At 31.5% G+C, this 21,044-nt stretch overlaps 1 protein-coding gene across 13 annotated transcripts in view; it reads left to right on the top strand.

Moving 5' to 3' along the window:
* Positions 1-6,489: 6,489 nt before the first annotated feature.
* The window catches only part of LOC143223680 (uncharacterized), a 56,454-nt gene continuing 41,899 nt past the window's right edge, over positions 6,490-21,044 (top strand). For 2 of the 13 annotated variants that reach the window (XM_076451971.1, XM_076451960.1), the window contains exon 1: positions 6,643-7,070. The gene's annotated coding sequence lies outside the window, so the exon portion shown is untranslated. The other 11 variants (XM_076451959.1, XM_076451969.1, XM_076451962.1 and 8 more) reach the window with 10 other exon arrangements.

Raw genomic sequence — 21,044 nt, 5'->3', positions numbered from 1 at the left:
AATAATTTTATTGCAGATTGTATGGTAAGAAACAGTGTAGAAAAACAATTCGTCTTGTGAATCGGATTTTAAAATAATTGAATCATAGTGAATGGACTTCAGACAAGAAAAGAGAATCATTTATAGATTTAGATACAACTGTGATATAGTATACTCTTCAAAAAAAGAAACCCAAAAGGCAAAATTTGAGACATATTGTTAACAAGTTTATTCCGGGTAGTTCTATATGACATGTGTCAAACTTTGCACATTGACTGCTGATCATCCAAAGTCTGCAAAGGCGAAGTCCACGCTCACTAGTTGAAGTTTAACGTCAATAACGTGTATGCCCCCCGTGAGCATCAATAACTGCTTGGCATCTCCTGCCCATGGAAGCGATGAGATGACGAATCACATCCTGTGGAATGGCTGTCCACTCAGCCTGCAAAGCTGCCGCAAGCTGAGGTAGAGTCTGCGGTTGAGGTTGTCGCCGTCGCAGACGTCGGTCCAACTAGTCCCAAAGATGTTCGATGGGGTTTAAATCTGGTGATCTAGAAGGCCAGGGAAGAACGTTGATGTTGTGGTGTCTCAAGAAGACAGTGGTGAGTCGGGCTGTGTGAGGACGGGCGTTGTTATGTTGAAAAACGTCGTTGACGTTCACAATGATGGGTTGCACATGGGGCCTAAGAATTTCGTCGACGGTTGCGTACGGTCTGATCGGAAATCCTACGCAGCCCTGGTATGGTTGAGGCAGTAGACGTCGCAGTGGTGGTCCTATCCCGAAGGTGACGTAACCGGATGTAGCGATCTTGTGCGGGCGTGGTCACACGAGCTCTGCCAGATCGTGGACGGTCACAAGTTGATCCATGTTGTTGGTGACGATTCCATGGTGCTTAGGTGGACATTCACAGCTCTGGCAACATCTGATCGAGATTCGCCTGCTTCCAGGCAACCAATGGCGTTGTTGCATTGTGCTTCAGTCAGTCTTAGCGTAACTGTATTGCGTGTCAGTGGCTTAACACTGAGCTATGGAAACCGAGAACCCGTCACTTTTATAGGGATTCTGCACATGTTGCACTTGCAGAACATGCAGATCTCTCAAACAAATTTATTGGACACGCATGCGTTTTGGCGAAAAATCCGATGTTTTCCTCCGTTTTCAATGTGCACAACTTTTATTGTCATTTTGGTCTGACAATCAGTGCCTTAACACGTGTAACATCACACACTCTGAGCTTGTAACGTTATTACATATATTTCTCTTTAAAATAACAAAAATATACCTTTTGCGTTTCTTTTTTTGAAGAGTATATAAAGAATTTTTGTACATACGTTTCACTTACTTTGAATGTATTTTAAAGCAAGTGGATTCTGTGCAACCTATTTATTATTCAAATTTTTCGACAACAAATCACAGCCACCTACTGTAGAAGAGTCCTCATCCTAAATATACATAAGACCCCGATACTGGGAAAGAAAAGACCCTTCAAAACATCTGCACGAAACGAGTTCTGATGTGCCACCAAAATTCGAACAAAACGTTAAAGTGCAGTATATCAAAATTAGGTGCTGCTCACCCACTTCTACAGTTAACATTTATGGAGACGAAAACCCCTAATTAATATTGATTTGTACAAGTGTCTTAACTGCCCTTACAAATGGAACTGCTCCTCCCCAAAATAGTTCAGACACTAGACCAAACTGATATAAATTTCTAGTCATTAGAATGTGCAGTTTTATCAGAGTAAAACGATTAGTGCATTTTTATGAGTTTTTTTATTCGATATACTACTTGCAGAATGCGCGACCTAAAATTTAGAAGGAAAAGAAAAATATTTGAACGTAAGCTATATTCTAAACTGGTTCTGGAAAGGTGAACTTCTTGATTATTCAATTCATTGTAACAATGCTAAAACACTATAATTAATATTGATTTGTACTAACTGCCCTTACAAATGGAACTTCCTCCCCAAAATAGTTCAGACACTAGACCAAACTGATATAAATTTCTAGATTAGAATGTGCAGTTTTATCAGAGTAAAACGATTAGTGATTTTATGAGTTTTTTTATTCGATATACTACTTGCAGAATGCGCGACCTAAAATTTAGAAGGAAAAAAAAAATATTTGAACGTAAGCTATATTCTAAACTGGTTCTGGAAAGGTGAACTTTTGATTATTCAATTCATTGTAGAGACAATGGCTTGGGTCTTAAAACACTATATTTTATGTTTTACGTCAAAATATATTTATTTTTCTTATCACGTAGAAATAAAAATTGCAAAAATTGTATGGTGAAGGTCAAAAAGTATCACAAACTATATACCTGTCCAGCAGAATAAACCATACTGTGTTTGTAAGACATCATTATAGAACTGTCAGGATGCTTCTGTTATTGTTTCTCAGTGGGCCAGAAGCATGTTTACAGAGATACAGTGCAAATATATGGTGTTTTGATTCTCCATGGTAGAAACGGCAGGTAGCCAAATGTTGCTTGGTTTCAAAAGACATATTACTCTTATTTTGTACAAATAAGTTGAATTTGCGTTAAGCCTAATATTGTAAGAGAGGTTTGAACGTCACTTCTAATAATACCATTCTTTACTACATTGTATAAGGTGTTCCATCTTGTAGAAACGTTAATAGAGGAAATAAAAGTACTTTCTTCTCGTCACGTGAACTGAACATTGAATTATTTTTACCAGTTAATTTTATAGAACCTGTTAATGAAAGAAATGGAGATCAGTAGTCAAGCATGAAGTACAAAAAGATATTTGAGTCAAAAGTAAAGTAAAAAGAACATAACAGAGCTAAAAATAACTGGTGACAGCGTAAAACATCTGAAAAGCGAATTGATAAATGTAAAGACATTGGTGGCACAAGCACCAACTATTTGGAAAGCAAGCCAAAATTGTGAGGGCAAATTAAGAGATCTTATACTTACATGTAATTTTAAAGAGACTTGTTATCCCACCAAAATTTCAGCATGCTAAATCACACCGAGTTTATGTTAGTTTTGAAAAAAGTAGTTTGTATTGGGTTTTGAAACCCCAAAGTACTAAATCTTGGAAAGGATCGAAAGGTTTTAAGCATTCTCACATATCTCTCTTTCTGGAGGCCAGGGAATAATGAGTTCCTTTAAAAGTGTATTGATGAATTATGTTCTTTCAAGCATCAATTAAGTAAATAAATAATTACTGAGTGCAGTAGTAACAGTAGTATAAAAAGTAGGCTTAAGGGATATTATTGTAGGATATATCAGGTTGACTTTTCCCATACAATTAAAAAAAAACTATCATGTAATATAGTATTGCGTTTGGGAACGAGATTTCTCATTGTACACATTATATTTGCTCTGTGTATGTAGAATTAAATTTGGATTAAATTGGACTGACAAATGCTACTTCCCTCACAGCGCTACCACTATCAAAATATTATTTTAGCTATACCTCTTTCTGCATTTGCCCAAGAAGTCCAAACTATAAACACCATCTACCGTTAGATATGAGATAGGATAACTTTTTTGGTATATTCCCGTCACCACTACTGCTGAAACATCTGTTACTGAAGGATTTGTTTTGACTACTTAAACCATGACTTTACTAAATCCAGTTCCAGAATTCTGCTGGCCAGTTCAACAGTGGTCATTTGAGAGATAAATAGATTATGATGAGAAGGTACCATAAGAATCATACCAGGCTTAGTTTGAAACCATTTCTCGGTTGAACAACAGGTCATTCATCTTACTGCTGCCTAAAACAAAGAGCTTTACTAACACTAATTAATATTACAACTGCAAATTATAAGAGCTATCAAACATTGGTACCTTCTGTGCTTCATCGAATGTACTCAGAATTTTGCAACAGAAAGAAGGATCTAGAACAAAGTTCTGGAATAGGATACAGATAAACGAAGGTACCTCAGTTGAACAGAAGATTTAGGAAGGATTTCCCAATAATTTTATTTGGACACTCCACATGATATGATGGATTCCATGGCAAGTGAACAATTTGTAGACGCCATAACAGACGAGTTTCAGGTCAACTTCTAACAGCATCCTCTAAAATTTACAAAAATATTAGATCATGTAGTATTTAAACATCAGTTTTCCATATCAATAGTTATGGAGAATTTAAAGTATAACAGTTCGACAACCAGTTAGACAGAACAGAGGAAACAAACCACAGGAAAACAGATGCGTTAAGTGCAACTTGAAAGGGCATTTTGTCTTAAAGACAAAGGCATTTATGGAATCAGCTTCTTTCTTTGCTATATTGTTTGGGAATGTGGAAAACATTGCTATTGCAACAAATCTGTAATAAATCAACAAACGTTATTAAGATTAGACTGTAGAGCTCAACAAAAGTAAAAGAACAACAATAAAAAGAATAAGTTAATTGTATTGAGTGATATTCAGTTGGAAATGCTCCATCTACCGCAAATAAGAAGTTGATTATTTGAGGAATATTGACTATGATTTCAAGATTTATTGATGTAAAACTGTTAGTGTGCTGATTCACACTGGTTCTGGATTTACAATTGTTCATCCCGGTTTCTTAGTGATAGATGTAAAACTGTTTCCAGAAAAGATGAAAGAAAGAAAATATATTGATGTGGGCAGCAGGTAGGCATAATCTGCCTCAAGCAAAAGGGAAGCTACCTTTAGTATAAGAAGCTTCCCTTTGTCTCATGATGTGCAGGCAATTGACATTGAAGAAGAGTGCATTTTGGAAAATGACTCTTTGTGGAGACACGGATGTAAAGTTAGGTAAGTTTCAAATGAGCAACTCTTTCTGTGCTATGTTTATTATTACAAACAAATGTTATATGCACATAATAAATTATTGCAACAGTTTATCGTCTAGTTCTCGGGTAATATAATGGAATAAAATACTCCAGCATGTCTTTATGGATTGGCTGTTGAAAGAGCTATATGATGTGAAGAATAAAGATGTACAACTTTATACAGCAAAGACTTAAATTCGCTTATTGTAAAATGACAGGTAGCTATGCTTTAAGTACTAAGTAGCTGGATTCAATTATGGCTGAACAGCTCGTGTTGTGTGAGAGGAGAAACTCCAAATATACGTATGTTGTTAGAGGAGAGGCAATCCAAGTCAAATATCATTTACAATAATCTTCTATGGAGGTGCATTGGTAAAAGAATGACCAGCTTGATACATCCAGTGAAGAACGTGTCAGCAAAATCTCAATCTGCAGAAGAGTCTAGGATTTCTGTATAGACTACTTCTAGAGAATCATCAAGATTGGAACCGTCAGTGCATCCACATAACCACTTACCAAGGAATAACTTACCCAGTGAAAAGAAGATACAAGACATCAGCTCATCTTTATATTATGGGCTTCAGTGGAGAAAAGCACACGACTTGGTGAATGAATAATTTAATGTAGTTTTTTTTTTCAAGAATAAAGTGAGTTAACAAATAGTCAAAGAAATAGTGAGGTTGTTTCAAGATAGTTGAAGCAGTCAGTGTGTTTTTGTGAATTATTTGAATCTGTGTTTGCTTATCGCATTAACTGAGTTATTTTGTACAAGTAAATTGGTTTTACGTTAGTGCCGAGCGATACTATTAAAGGTTTGAACGTCGTTTGTAACATAGGATTATAACAATTTATTGCAGTATTAAATCTTGTAGCAACGTTAAAGAGGAAATAAAATAATTTGTTCTAGTAACCTGGATTAAACGTTGAATTATTTTCACCACTTAATGTAAAAGAACCCGTCAATAAAGAAACATCGCACAATGTTGTAAGAAAAAAATCTATAAGGAAATTAGTTTTGGAAAAAATGCCTGTCTCAAAGTAATTATTAATTTTTACTTTAAATGCTGTATAAAAAGGTTTTAAACTGTGCTCAAAAGAAAAATAAACCAGGTGGTTAAGACCGACTCGTAATCTGAGGTTCGTGAGTTCAAATCCCTATCATACCAAACATGCTCGCCTTTTTAGCCGTAGGGGCATTATAATGTGACAGTCAATCCCACTATTCGTTGGTAGCCCACAAGTTGGCTGTGGGTGGTGATGACTAGCTGTTTTCCCTCTAGTCTTGCACTGTTAAATTAGGGACGGCTAGCGCAGATAGCCCTCGTGTAGCTTTACGCGAAATTCAGAACAAACAAAATCAAATTAGATAAACGAAAACGGCACAGCAACAGCACGAAATTTATTCAAAAAAGTTTATGTTTTTGTTAACAAAAACCCAACAACTCTATATTCCATACAATATAATAGCGAAATACTTCATTTACTGGTGAATTATTTTGTGTCTGTGAACTTCTTCAGCTAGAAGCCTGTTTTCGATACCTGTTGGCAAAGTACATATAATCTTTTCTGTAACTTTATGCTTAATTAGCAAAAAAAAAAAAAAAACTACAACAACAATCGGAAATTATCTAAATACATTTTCTAAGAAATTCAATTAGCAGTAATAAACTTCCTAGCGTTACCTGTGATTTGTCCATTTGTAAATAATAACTTGAAAGTGGTCTGAAGTGAAAGGATCAGAAAATGTAGGTTATGGATTATGAATAAAAGATTTTCTGACTATTTAAGGGAGTCAAGTTAGAGATAAGTTAGAATGTTCATTAAACTGGCTCTGGCTGTGATTATTATTGTAAAATGTTAGCAACTCGTCACCAGTGGCTCAGCAGTGATTCTATAGACGCCGCAAAACCCGAGTTTCGATATCCGTGAAGCATGTACCACGAATAGCCCATTGACCATTATGTAGCTATGAGCTTAACAACAAAGTTAGCTAGACAATTACTAAAGTAATTCCGATGTTACTCACAGTATTATTCGATTATATTATATTATTTTGAGCCAATCAGAGTCTGAATAACGGAGTGTCGCTCGCTCGGTCTCTGTATATTCCTTCAAAGTGGCAACTTGCTGGTTGCTACTACAATATTGCGAGAGATACAATTATGAGTAAATAGTGCGTATTAGATGATTATTGTTATAGTAACGTAAACTACTTTGAATACGGGGGTCAGGAATTAATACTAGTAAGCAAGTTCAGCATATGTTTAATGTCTTGACAGAATACAAAGGTTATGTTTGTAGTAATGGTAAGGTTTCCAAGTTAACTGTGACTAATATTAATGGTAAGAGAATTAACATTAGTAAAAGTTAATATTAATGTTAGATCTTTAATACTAATAATAGCATGTCATTTTACTTTTTATGCAGTAAAATCCGGTTAGCCCAGTGTATTTACAATTGGTTCTTGTAACGTTCTTGTTATGGTGTATCGTTTGAATTATTTTTGTAGGAATTGTTTACCATGCTTTCTCTAACAGAAGTAGATATTATCCTAATATGGCTTTTTGAATGTTTTCTCACCTATGTTTATTTAGGTGTACCAAGTCTTCCTGCATTTATTATTTACTAATTTAATCTTACATTCCCTTCTAATTTCTAAAGGTCTTGTTCTAGTAAGAGATTTCTCCCATTAATTGTAAATACGAACCAAAATGGGCTTTTTCTGGCCGTCTCCACAGCAAGATTCCCTTTTGATCCAGTTTTGTGTTTCCGATCGATTCCATGAATATTTTGAAACCCATTTCCTATATAATGTGTATCAATAATAACATTTCAATTCTTCGTTGATCCGAGGATAATAATTGAAACAGTAATTAAATATTAATTATAAATTATTTAATTTATTCAACTATTTAATGATATTTTTGATGTTTCACAAATATGAATGTAATTAAAGTTAATATCACAAGTACATTTCTGAAACAAGTTTTAAAAATACTTGAATAAAATGAACCATAAGACCCCTTGCCTCAAAAGCTTAAAATTGTGTCACGAAATGCATTAATTAATTAATGGAGTTTGGCATTTTCAAACAAGATTGTTTTTTACCTTAGTTAAAACCCACTTGTATAGTCTCTTGTTTCATTGTTTTGCCTGCTGATGAGCCTGGTCTAATTTTTTGTTGTTTGGATCATTGTATTAAACTGTACTTTTGAGAGTTGCTTTCTGTCAGTAAGGGCAAAGATTTTTTGCTGTTCAACATTCTGAAGGATCTGTGTGAAGATGTGCAATCTTGTAGGATTGCATCACTAGGCTAAAGCTCATAATTATGTCTTCATTGACATTCTAGAGTTGTCTGCTTTGTAGAAGATCTTCATCTTTAGTCTGCTGGTTAGAACTGAATTATTTTTTGTGATATTGTTTAGGAGATTGAACCCTATCCTAGACTAAATTCTCAACCTGTACAAAATGTTATTTAATTATCTTTGAACTTGTGTTTATGCAAATATTACAGAAGCTTATCAGCCAAAGATGCTTAGGCTAGAGAAATAGCAAAGTAAAGGGGACTCTATAAGTTGGAAGTATTGGATTAGAGTAGTTGGATTGTAGCTGTTACTTGATGAAATCATTTCATTGTACAGGATATTATTAATATTCAATCAGGAAAGTAATATTGCAGTTAGTGGTTGTGAGGAGAGATGGTTTTTAGTTAGAATTTGTTACAGATCACCAGATAAAACTGATGAAATTAACAAGAAGTTCTCATGAAGATAAAGAATACAGCTGTTAATGTGGTTATAATTAGAAGGTATTAATATTGTGAAACATTAATTAAACCATAAGGTAGACAGTTTTCTTTAAACCATTCAGTATAGTTTTCTTCACCAGTTTGTCAGGGAACATACTAGAAAGAATGCTGTTTTGGATTTATTGTTAACTTTTAATACAGAAATGGTTCAGAAGGTGGTGACTGAGGAATATCTTGGTGTAAGTAATCATTTCTCAATTGAGTGTGATGTTTAACTCCATAGAAATATTATGCAATATGGGATTTTTTTTATAATTAAACAAAAAATTGAAGGAATTCAACAATAATTATTTTTGTTTATTTTGGAATCAGGTAACTAAATGATTTGGAGATACTGATTAAACATTGGAAGTTGTTTTTAATAATTGTTTAAATATTCAAGATAGAAACATTTGTTACAGAAAAAAGGTAGCTGCAACCACAGAAACCAGGTTTACTCACAAATGATAGAAGGTACAAAATTAAAAGTATCATTAATTTAATATTAAATTAAGAGGTTAGGTGAATTATGGAAGATCAAGACAGTCAGACAAGCAGGGCATTAAAAAAATAACAACATTGGTTGAAAATGTAAATGGTAATAATAAGTATTTCTTAAAATACAATAAGGATAAGCAACATGCTAGGAAATGATTAGATAATAATAAGTATTTCTTAAAATACAATAAGGATAAGCAACATGCTAGGAACTGATTAGATAATAATAAGTATTTCTTAAAATACAATAAGGATAAGCAACATGCTAGGAAATGATTAGATAATAATAAGTATTTCTTAAAATACAATAAGGATAAGCAACATGCTAGGAACTGATTAGATAATAATAAGTATTTCTTAAAATACAATAAGGATAAGCAACATGCTAGGAACTGATTAGATAATAATAAGTATTTCTTAAAATACAATAAGGATAAGCAACATGCTAGGAACTGATTAGATAATAATAAGTATTTCTTAAAATACAATAAGGATAAGCAACATGCTAGGAACTGATTAGATAATAATAAGTATTTCTTAAAATACAATAAGGATAAGCAACATGCTAGGAACTGATTAGATAATAATAAGTATTTCTTAAAATACAATAAGGATAAGCAACATGCTAGGAAATGATTAGATAATAATAAGTATTTCTTAAAATACAATAAGGATAAGCAACATGCTAGGAAATGATTAGAGCATTTGAAGGAAAATAGATATCTCATTTCCAGAGCTGATGGATTAATCTGCAGTTTGTACCAGACTCATTACTCCTATGAGACAGGAAAAGAACCAACAGAGAAGTCCATTATTATCACATGAGATAACTTAAAAACACAGTGTTTTCACTGAGATTCTGAACTCTCAACTTTTTCTTTGTAAAGTCCCAATAAAATTTGAAAGGGCTCCAGAGGTAGAGTTTAATATATTAAAAAAAGAAAAAGCATTTCTGTCTCAGTGAAAACTATTTACAAAGGACACTGCATGTTTACCTTCTTCACATGGAAAATACCATGTTAATATTCAATAAAAAACTTTATTCATAATTTACACTGAATTTTCATTTATCATTTGCCATAAACCCTTTAAAGAAATGTAGAATATGCATTTGTTTGTTTTTCATAAAAACTATATTTTATCAGTTATTTTCTGTATGAGGTTCGTTGACTTGCTCAACCTCATAATTATCAAACAAAAGGAAATAATTGTTAGTTTTTCATATGTAATTATGGCCTTTTCATAATCAAGTAATTACTGCTGTGGGGTGTATAATGTGACAGTCAATCCCACTTTTCATTGGTAAAACCCAAGAGTTGGCGGTGGGTGGTGATGACTAGCTGCCTTCCCTCTAGTCCTACACTGCTAAATTAGGGACGGCTAGCACAGATAGCCCTCGAGTAGCTTAGTGCGAAATTCAAAAACAACATCATATGTAATTACTGTAAATTATAACAGAAAACCACAGTTGTTATTCTGAGTTAAAGCTTGTAACAATGTGCATCTATTTACCTTAAAGTTTATTGTTTTATTGACCTTTGAACTGCATCTAACTGCTATTCACACCATGTAAATTTCAAATCATGAGGTGAACTAACAGTTCACATTAAGTTATTACATAATGCACTGACTATTTGTAAGTGTAGCTCATAAATAATTATTTATTTTACTTTATCTAACCTAAAATGTTTTCACTTATTACATTTTAGTTATTTTTATAGTAATTAACAAAGAATACACATGAAAAACTAGAAAAGAAATATTTATCTAGACCTTTTTTTTGTTTTTTCTCTCAATCAGTTGTCAGTGAAACTTTACTTTTTTTTTATACTAATTGTACTACTGCATTAAATCATTTCTATTGAATTAACTAATATACCAAAGAACACAGAATAATAACATGCAAAAAGAAAATAATGTTCCATAACAGTCATAATTTTTCAATCTTTTTAACTGTGTAACCAAAACCATTAAAAATTCAGCTATGTTTGTCAATGTGTAATAAAAGAAAAGACTGTCACATTCTTTTGATCTAAGCAAGGTTTCAAGGAGGTAAGTTTTGTCTTTATTATGTTTGAAGTTTAATATTTTTTTAAAGCTATATATATATATATCATAGTTACTTAGCTGCATACATTGTAGTGAAGTTCTATGGTATCAGTATAATTATTTATGATTTTTTTGGTTGTTAATATATATATATCTAAAAAAAAATCATTTGATACCTTCCATATGCAAAATTTTAAAAGGCTTAGCATCCTATGTCCAGCAACAAGTACAAAGATTGTAGCCAGAAAAAATAATGGTGTGATTTACTTCTTAATTTATTGTTCTGTGTTTAAAAAGAATAATTGTATTAATTTATTTTTAAATAGTAATAATCAGATGGTGACTTTCCTACATTAATTGCTGATGGTAGGACAAATAGGATTTTAGATTGTATCTACAAAGGTATTGAATTGAATGCAAGTGTAAAGAGGCTATAATTTCATTGGTTAGCCCACATTTGGAGTACTGCATTCAATCTTGGATGCCCTGCCTTAAGAAAGGTTGTTAGGATGATACTTGTGATGGAAAAAATCTATACAAGGATGGATTAAAATAAGTAGTTATGATGAAATCTCACTGAAGTGATTAAAATGAATTTAGTGATACTGTAGGTGTGATACTTTTTTTTTTTTTAGCCCCTTCCATATGGATTACAAATGAAAAGCCATGTTATCTCATTTGTTGACTCACATTCAAACTCTTATTGGACTATTATTTTATGAATTTCTGTCATTATATTTGGTATCAAACTGTAGATTATACAGTGGAGCGCCGTTAAGCCGTGGTATTTGGGGGGTCAACCTGCTTAATCACGGCTTAAACCTTTGTGACTGAAAAGCCGAAGTCGCCAATAGCTCCACCAAGGAGCCTCATCCGGGCCATTGCGTGATCATTATAATATTAATGTATAGACTATTCAGATACAATTGACAAATGCCGTTTTAACAAAAACGACCAATGCATTGTGATGGTTCACTTTTCCCCAAATTAAAGCAAATCCTTTTCAAATATCCCCTTGAAGTTATAAAGCCAGGATTAAATTCGTAAGCTGCGTTTTTACATGTTCTTAAATTAGCGGTGAGCCACGATAATCCTCGCTCACATTTGTCACATCAGTGTCAACGACAAGGAGAGTGTGAGAAACTTTAAAAAGCCAGGTAGTAGATTTAATACATCAAAAATTTTGGGACAAGACTTGCTACAGCGGCTTAAGCGATTTCGCGGTTTACTGGTCCGCAGCTTAATGGCGCTCCACTGTAATTCAAGTTTTCATGTTACACATTATTTAATTTCTTAATTTAAAAAGCAAATATTAAAAGAAACCTAAAAATCTATTTTTGTGTTTCACATGGTTGTTTAATGCAGAACTGGTTGAAATTAGATATTTATGATGTCAAAATACAAAGTCTACAGTTTTGTATGAATTAGAAACCCAGATTACCAGTACTGAAAAGTTAGAATATAAAATAAGAAACTCCTATATTTTCTGTTTGCTGAGATATTGTTCCACTGGATCATACTCCGTGATCTCAGTCACCTATTTTGTGGAAATGCTTCGTCATGTACACTTCTATATATGATGCGAATAACCAATCAAAAACTTAGTGTCTCCTACAGATGTATTTTCAGCTGTTTTCAAATATAACAATATTAATTCCTTCTTTCAAGACAAACCATCTTGCTGCTAAGTTGAGTCTTTAACCTGTTCAAAGTTTTTGTTTTGACCCAGATATAGCTTAGTAACAAAACTTGATAAATTATAATGGAATTCTGTGGTAATGATATAGTAACTTATGGCTATTTGATTATTCAAATGTATATATAGAACCTAAAAAATGTATTTTGTTTGACATCCACTACATGCAAAATTTCTTAAGGCTTAGTAACCTATGAAAACGGCAACAAGTACAAAAGTCATAACTGGAAGAAATATTTGTTTGCTTTAATTATTTATTTACTGTTCTATGTTTTAAGAAAAATAAGTTTAAAAACTTGCTTGTAAATAGTAATAATATATATATAATTCATAAAGGTCAGTTTTACATTTTGGGATAGGGTAACAAGAGTGCATGTGTTTAGTATCATTGTAACTTCTGTGTATGTTAACCATTTAAAGTATTTAAGCTAAGCACATGTGTTTACATTCCCTATGAACACAGAGAAATTCCAATCCAATACTGAAAATAACAGATAAAATATTTTTTCTTTAAAAACATTTAATCATTATCTGGAGGTTATAAAAATTTCACATTTAAAATTTTCTTATACATAAAAATAATTTTAATCTTAAAATGAAAATTACTCTGCATGTTGGATAGTCAAAATCTTTAAAATATCTTAATACTTAATTAAAAAAACCTGATATTATATATGTAAAAATGGCTGGTATGGATAGAGAAAGCACTGTGTAGAGGAGCGAACAATGTTTAAGACCTTCTTTGGTCAGCGTCAGGTTCACAAAGAAAGAAAGGATTACTGACCAATAACTGATCGCAGGTGTTTTACAGAAGTTCCAACCACTGAAGCCTGCAAGATAGCCTTAGAACTCTATATCCGAGACCCTAACCCAACTATAGACATTCCCAGTAACCAATTAGCAACCCTCATAGAATTCACCACTATGAAGACAAACTTCATGTTCAACAACCACAACTATATACAAAAAAATGGTCTAAGCATGGGCAATTCAGTATTACCAGTTCTAGCCAATATTTTTATGACAACTTGAGACACAAGCAGTTAACACAGCATTACATCCACTACTATACTGGTACAGATATGTAGATGACACAGTCGCAGGATTCACATCTACAGAACACACACTTAATTTTTTCAATCACATTAACTATACATCCCAACATTAACTTCACATGTGAACAGGAAGAAAGCAATTAAATATCATTTCTTAACCTCAAAGTTCCAAGAACCAATACACAATTTGAAATAAGAATCCACCAAACAAATCATGAAACCATTTACTGCTGCATATCATATATTCCCGACATCTGCAGAAAAATAACCAACATTTGGTAAAAACTAAATATGACATTCCAGTTAATGCCAAATTTATTCGAAAACCAGACACAAAACTAAGGTCTGTACTATATAAAAACTATACTGACAAACACGACACCAACATTATTTATAAAATACAATGTGATAACTGCCACGACTTCTATATTGGAGAAACAAGAAGAAAAATGGAAACCAGATTCAAAGAACACAAAAAGTCACCTTCACATGTTTTTGATCACTGCGAGTCAAATAAACACAACATAACCATAGAAAACACCCAAATACTAAATAAAGAAACAAATTTAAACAAATGCAAAATTAAAGAAACCTTACTTATACAACTCAAGCAAAAAATAAACTAATACAAAGGAACACCTTTATGCCTATATTAATAAATATATCCAACATCTAAGCACACCCTCTACATTCCTACACTTAATTATGCAACCGCCTTCAAACATGTAGTCAGCTATTGGTCAATAGCCCTTTCTCTTTGTGAACCTGAGAGTGACCGAAGAAGGTCAAAACGTTGTTCGCTCCTCTACATAATGCTTTCTCTATCCATACCAGCTGTTTTTACATATATAATTTTCTCTACAAGTGGGTTTTTTGTCATCACGGATTAAAAACCTGATATGTTGGGTATAAAAGCCTTGTAATGTTTAGCAGTAACCTGCAAAGGTTTGTAAACATGTACTCACATTAGAACAAATCATAATTACTCTCTTGGATGCTTTATGGTTACAAGGTGTGTGTATTCCACTCAATCTGTAATAAAAGGTTAATGGTAAGAATGGTAATATAACTTCTGAAATGATTGAGTCCATTCAGATGGTGTTTTTATTAGTGATTGCAGTAGTTTGAATGTCTTTGGTTGGGGCTACTGATTACTGTTGTGGTTTATGATTAGTGTTAGGTGTAGACTCATATTTTTCTTTCTTTTTAATCCTTTCTGTGAAGTAGTATGTTAAAATGTCTTTACATTTGTACACATTTTGTTAGAGATATTTAAATCACTCCAGTTTAGTTGTTAGTTTTTAACAAACTATGGACAAGTGATTAGACTGTGTAACATTATTTTAATGGCTTATGTGATAGTACTTATAGATCACTCAGGTTCTAGAGTATCCCATGTTTTATGTGTTGAGAAAATCTGATTTACTTTAAAATACAGTATCATTAATCCTTTTACAGTGTTTGCTCCACCATCTCTTATTAGGAGGTAAATGTTTTCATCTTGATATCATATTTTTTTACTTGGCATCACAGTATGGCTTCTGGTAAAATACTTGACATTGATAGAAGTACAGTGTAAATATATATTTCTGTGAAACTAAGGAAACTGTTGGTATTGAACATTACCAGTACTGATGATACAGAACATTATTCTGTTGTATTCTAGTGTGTGTTTAATTTTTAAACTTTTATTGCTTGACATTAAGAGCAGCAAACATGATGGGTAATATATTTTTTATTCTAGTCATTCCTTAAATAACCTTGAAAACTACAATACCACCTCTTACCCTTCTTCTCTCTGTGGGATGAAGTGATCTTAACATATCCAGAATCATCATTTCAGCTCTTCCCCAAACCGTTTAGAATATGTCTGTGTTGGTTCCCATACGAATGAAGCCTAACCAATGATTTGTGAAGAGGAAATTACCTCTTTTGGTTTGTAATCAATATGTCTGTCAAAACATCCAAACATTATATTATCTTTACTTGTAGCAACACATTATTACCACAATGACTTGAGTGTCTTTCCAACATTATGCCAGTATGATTTACTTCAGTTGCTCTGTCTCATGGTAGTTTGGCAGTAAGCTTGAGGACTTTCAGGTTGGTTCCCTGTATGGAGACACTGCTGATGGTCTGTCTGTTTTTATTATTTTGACCTATTTACTTCCATACTTCCATGTATGACACTGCTTAGTTCCTTTAGAATGCCTAAGATCAGGAATGCTATTATCCCTTATTTCTTAAAACAGAAAATACAAAACAATAACATTAAAATTCCAACCAACTTGGTATGTACAAACTTATCTGTAATATTCTCTAAAGTAGTATGTGGTCAATAAAATTCCACTAATTGGCTCCAACAGTTTAACTTTAGAGCAGCTTGGTATTTGTGGTAAAACATATGCTATATAAATATATAATTGGGACTATACAGGTAGTACAAAATATGATCTTATGTTTATGAAGAGAAAAAATAAAAGCAAAATTATACACCAAATGGTAATAACATTAATTCTTTACTTAAATCAACCAAGGTAAATTCAAGAAAAACAAAAATACTTTATTAAACAAACTGTAAGGTATGTCTGAAAAAGCTAATCAGATCTAAATTGTTCCTACAAATATCGTCAAGTTATAGGGCAGTTAGTTGGAAGTAATAATTGAAGCTGCTTTAAGGCCCAACTGAAATTTACTTGAAATAATGAAGCTTGATAAAAATAACAGTAATAATGTTTAAACACAGAACAGTTATGGTAAATATGACAAAATAGTTAACAGAAACTGAAGACATGAATTAGATTGATGATGATTGCAATTAGCTTTCTTAGTGTAATAGACCATAACAGTTGTTATTCATGAAAGCTGGTGATATAAATAGTGCTAAAGTCACTACTGTGTCTGTAATACCCCAGTCAGCCTAATGAGCCCTGATACTGGGTGCAAGGCATTATCAGCATTGGATATGGCTGATGTACTGTGGCTAACATATATTTGTCTTTGCTTTTGCTTAGAAGCTTTCAGATTAACTATAATGATGTAATGTTATATAGTCTGCATTACATATATTGAGAGTTTGAAAACTATTATGATAAAAATAATGGTAATTGCTCTACTGAAGTATATTAAAAATAGTTGAGAAATTAATGTGTAGGCTTAAGAGTTTTTAAAAAAAATATATTGAATCACTTAATACAAACTTAGTCACAGTGTATGAAAGTCTTGTGTAAATACTGATTCGAGATCCATTGTGTAAACATCTCTGATAGCATTAGACCATGACCTGTCTGGTCAAGCATATTGTAACATTTTTCAATAAAAAAAAATCCAACCCTTGAAACCACCCCTGATTATAACCCACACAGGTTCAACTACACAGTGATTAGCTACTATTATATTTTCATAATAAACAAGCTACAAATAATCTCTTGTGTATAGAGCCACCCCACCTATCTTGTAAACTGTTTTTCATTATTAAATAACTTAAAAAGTGGGATTGTCAAAATAATTCCTTGTATGATTGTTCTCCAAATCTAACAAACTTTCAGTAATAACCAATCTTTCATACTCTTCCATTTCATCTTTAGCTGTATTATACTTATTTTTGAATATTGTGCATATTTGAATGTTATAGGCTTTTCTTTAACTGTTATGTAACTTGCATTTTAAAACTTGTTCCAGTTTTCTATTTGTTTTAGCAACCTTACAGTGTTTATTTACTATTTGTTTTAGCAACCTTACAGTGTTTATTTACTATTTGTTTTAGCAACCTTACAGTGTTTATTTACTATTTGTTTTAGCAACCTTACAGTGTTTATTTTCTATTTGTTTTAGCAACCTTACAGTGTTTATTTACTATTTGTTTTAGCAACCTTACAGTGTTTATTTTCTATTTGTTTTAGCAACCTTACAGTGTTTATTTACTATTTGTTTTAGCAACCTTACAGTGTTTATTTACTATTTGTTTTAGCAACCTTACAGTGTTTATTTACTATTTGTTTTAGCAACCTTACAGTGTTTATTTACTATTTGTTTTAGCAACCTTACAGTGTTTATTTACTATTTGTTTTAGCAACCTTACAGTGTTTATTTACTATTTGTTTTAGCAACCTTACAGTGTTTATTTACTATTTGTTTTAGCAACCTTACAGTGTTTATTTACTATTTGTTTTAGCAACCTTACAGTGTTTATTTACTATTTGTTTTAGCAACCTTACAGTGTTTATTTACTATTTGTTTTAGCAACCTTACAGTGTTTATTTACTATTTGTTTTAGCAACCTTACAGTGTTTATTTACTATTTGTTTTAGCAACCTTACAGTGTTTATTTACTATTTGTTTTAGCAACCTTACAGTGTTTATTTACTATTTGTTTTAGCAACCTTACAGTGTTTATTTTCTATTTGTTTTAGCAACCTTTATTTACTATTTGTTTTAGCAACCTTACAGTGTTTATTTACTATTTGTTTTAGCAACCTTACAGTGTTTATTTACTATTTGTTTATTTACTATTTGTTTTAGCAACCTTACAGTGTTTATTTACTATTTGTTTTAGCAACCTTACAGTGTTTATTTACTATTTGTTTTAGCAACCTTACAGTGTTTATTTACTATTTGTTTTAGCAACCTTACAGTGTTTATTTACAGCAACCTTACAGTGTTTATTTACTATTTGTTTTAGCAACCTTACAGTGTTTATTTACTATTTGTTTTAGCAACCTTACAGTGTTTATTTACTATTTGTTTTAGCAACCTTACAGTGTTTATTTACTATTTGTTTTAGCAACCTTACAGTGTTTATTTACTATTTGTTTTAGCAACAACTTACAGTGTTTATTTACTATTTGTTTTAGCAACCTTACAGTGTTTATTTACTATTTGTTTTAGCAACCTTACAGTGTTTATTTACTTTTTTAGCAACCTACTATTTGTTTTAGCAACCTTACAGTGTTTATTTACTATTTGTTTTAGCAACCTTACAGTGTTTATTTACTATTTGTTTTAGCAACCTTACAGTGTTTATTTACTATTTGTTTTAGCAACCTTACAGTGTTTATTTACTATTTGTTTTAGCAACCTTACAGTGTTTATTTACTATTTGTTTTAGCAACCTTACAGTGTTTATTTATTTGTTTTAGCAACCTTACAGTGTTTATTTACTATTTGTTTTAGCAACCTTACAGTGTTTATTTACTATTTGTTTTAGCAACCTTACAGTGTTTATTTACTATTTGTTTTAGCAACCTTACAGTGTTTATTTACTATTTGTTTTAGCAACCTTACAGTGTTTATTTACTATTTGTTTTTTAGCAACCTTACAGTGTTTATTTACTATTTGTTTTAGCAACCTTACAGTGTTTATTTACTATTTGTTTTAGCAACCTTACAGTGTTTATTTACTATTTGTTTTAGCAACCTTACAGTGTTTATTTACTATTTGTTTTAGCAACCTTACAGTGTTTATTTATTTGTTTTAGCTATTTGTTTTAGCAACCTTACAGTGTTTATTTACTATTTGTTTTAGCAACCTTACAGTGTTTATTTACTATTTGTTTTAGCAACCTTACAGTGTTTATTTACTATTTGTTTTAGCAACCTTACAGTGTTTATTTACTATTTGTTTTAGCAACCTTACAGTGTTTATTTACTATTTGTTTTAGCAACCTTACAGTGTTTATTTACTATTTGTTTTAGCAACCTTACAGTGTTTATTTACTATTTGTTTTAGCAACCTTACAGTGTTTATTTACTATTTGTTTTAGCAACCTTACAGTGTTTATTTACTATTTGTTTTAGCAACCTTACAGTGTTTATTTGTTTATTATTTGTTTTAGCAACCTTACAGTGTTTATTTTCTATTTGTTTTAGCAACCTTACAGTGTTTATTTACTATTTGTTTTAGCAACCTTACAGTGTTTATTTACTATTTGTTTTAGCAACCTTACAGTGTTTATTTACTATTTGTTTTAGCAACCTTACAGTGTTTATTTACTATTTGTTTTAGCAACCTTACAGTGTTTATTTTCTATTTGTTTTAGCAACCTTACAGTGTTTATTTACTATTTGTTTTAGCAACCTTACAGTGTTTATTTATTTTGTTTTAGCTATTTGTTTTAGCAACCTTACAGTGTTTATTTTCTATTTGTTTTAGCAACCTTACAGTGTTTATTTACTATTTGTTTTAGCAACCTTACAGTGTTTATTTACTATTTGTTTTAGCAACCTTACAGTGTTTATTTACTATTTGTTTTAGCAACCTTACAGTGTTTATTTACTATTTGTTTTAGCAACCTTACAGTGTTTATTTACTATTTGTTTTAGCAACCTTACAGTGTTTATTTACTATTTGTTTTAGCAACCTTACAGTGTTTATTTACTATTTGTTTTAGCAACCTTACAGTGTTTATTTACTATTTGTTTTAGCAACCTTACAGTGTTTATTTACTATTTGTTTTAGCAACCTTACTAGTGTTTATTTACTATTTGTTTTAGCAACCTTACAGTGTTTATTTACTATTTGTTTTAGCAACCTTACAGTGTTTATTTACTATTTGTTTTAGCAACCTTACAGTGTTTATTTACTATTTGTTTTAGCAACCTTACAGTGTTTATTTACTATTTGTTTTAGCAACCTTACAGTGTTTATTTACTATTTGTTTTAGCAACCTTACAGTGTTTATTTACTATTTGTTTTAGCAACCTTACAGTGTTTATTTACTATTTGTTTTAGCAACCTTACAGTGTTTATTTACTATTTGTTTTAGCAACCTTACAGTGTTTATTTACTATTTGTTTTAGCAACCTTACAGTGTTTATTTACTATTTGTTTTAGCAACCTTACAGTGTTTATTTACTATTTGTTTTAGCAACCTTACAGTGTTTATTTACTATTTGTTTTAGCAACCTTACAGTGTTTATTTACTATTTGTTTTAGCAACCTTACAGTGTTTATTTACTATTTGTTTTAGCAACCTTACAGTGTTTATTTACTATTTGTTTTAGCAACCTTACAGTGTTTATTTACTATTTGTTTTAGCAACCTTACAGTGTTTATTTACTATTTGTTTTAGCAACCTTACAGTGTTTATTTACTATTTGTTTTAGCAACCTTACAGTGTTTATTTACTATTTGTTTTAGCAACCTTACAGTGTTTATTTACTATTTGTTTTAGCAACCTTACAGTGTTTATTTACT

Source organism: Tachypleus tridentatus, chromosome 8 (genome assembly GCF_004210375.1).
Source record: "Tachypleus tridentatus isolate NWPU-2018 chromosome 8, ASM421037v1, whole genome shotgun sequence".
Taxonomy (NCBI): domain Eukaryota; kingdom Metazoa; phylum Arthropoda; class Merostomata; order Xiphosura; family Limulidae; genus Tachypleus; species Tachypleus tridentatus.
Note: the sequence above shows the minus strand (reverse complement) of the source record. Positions and strands in the feature narration are given on the sequence as shown.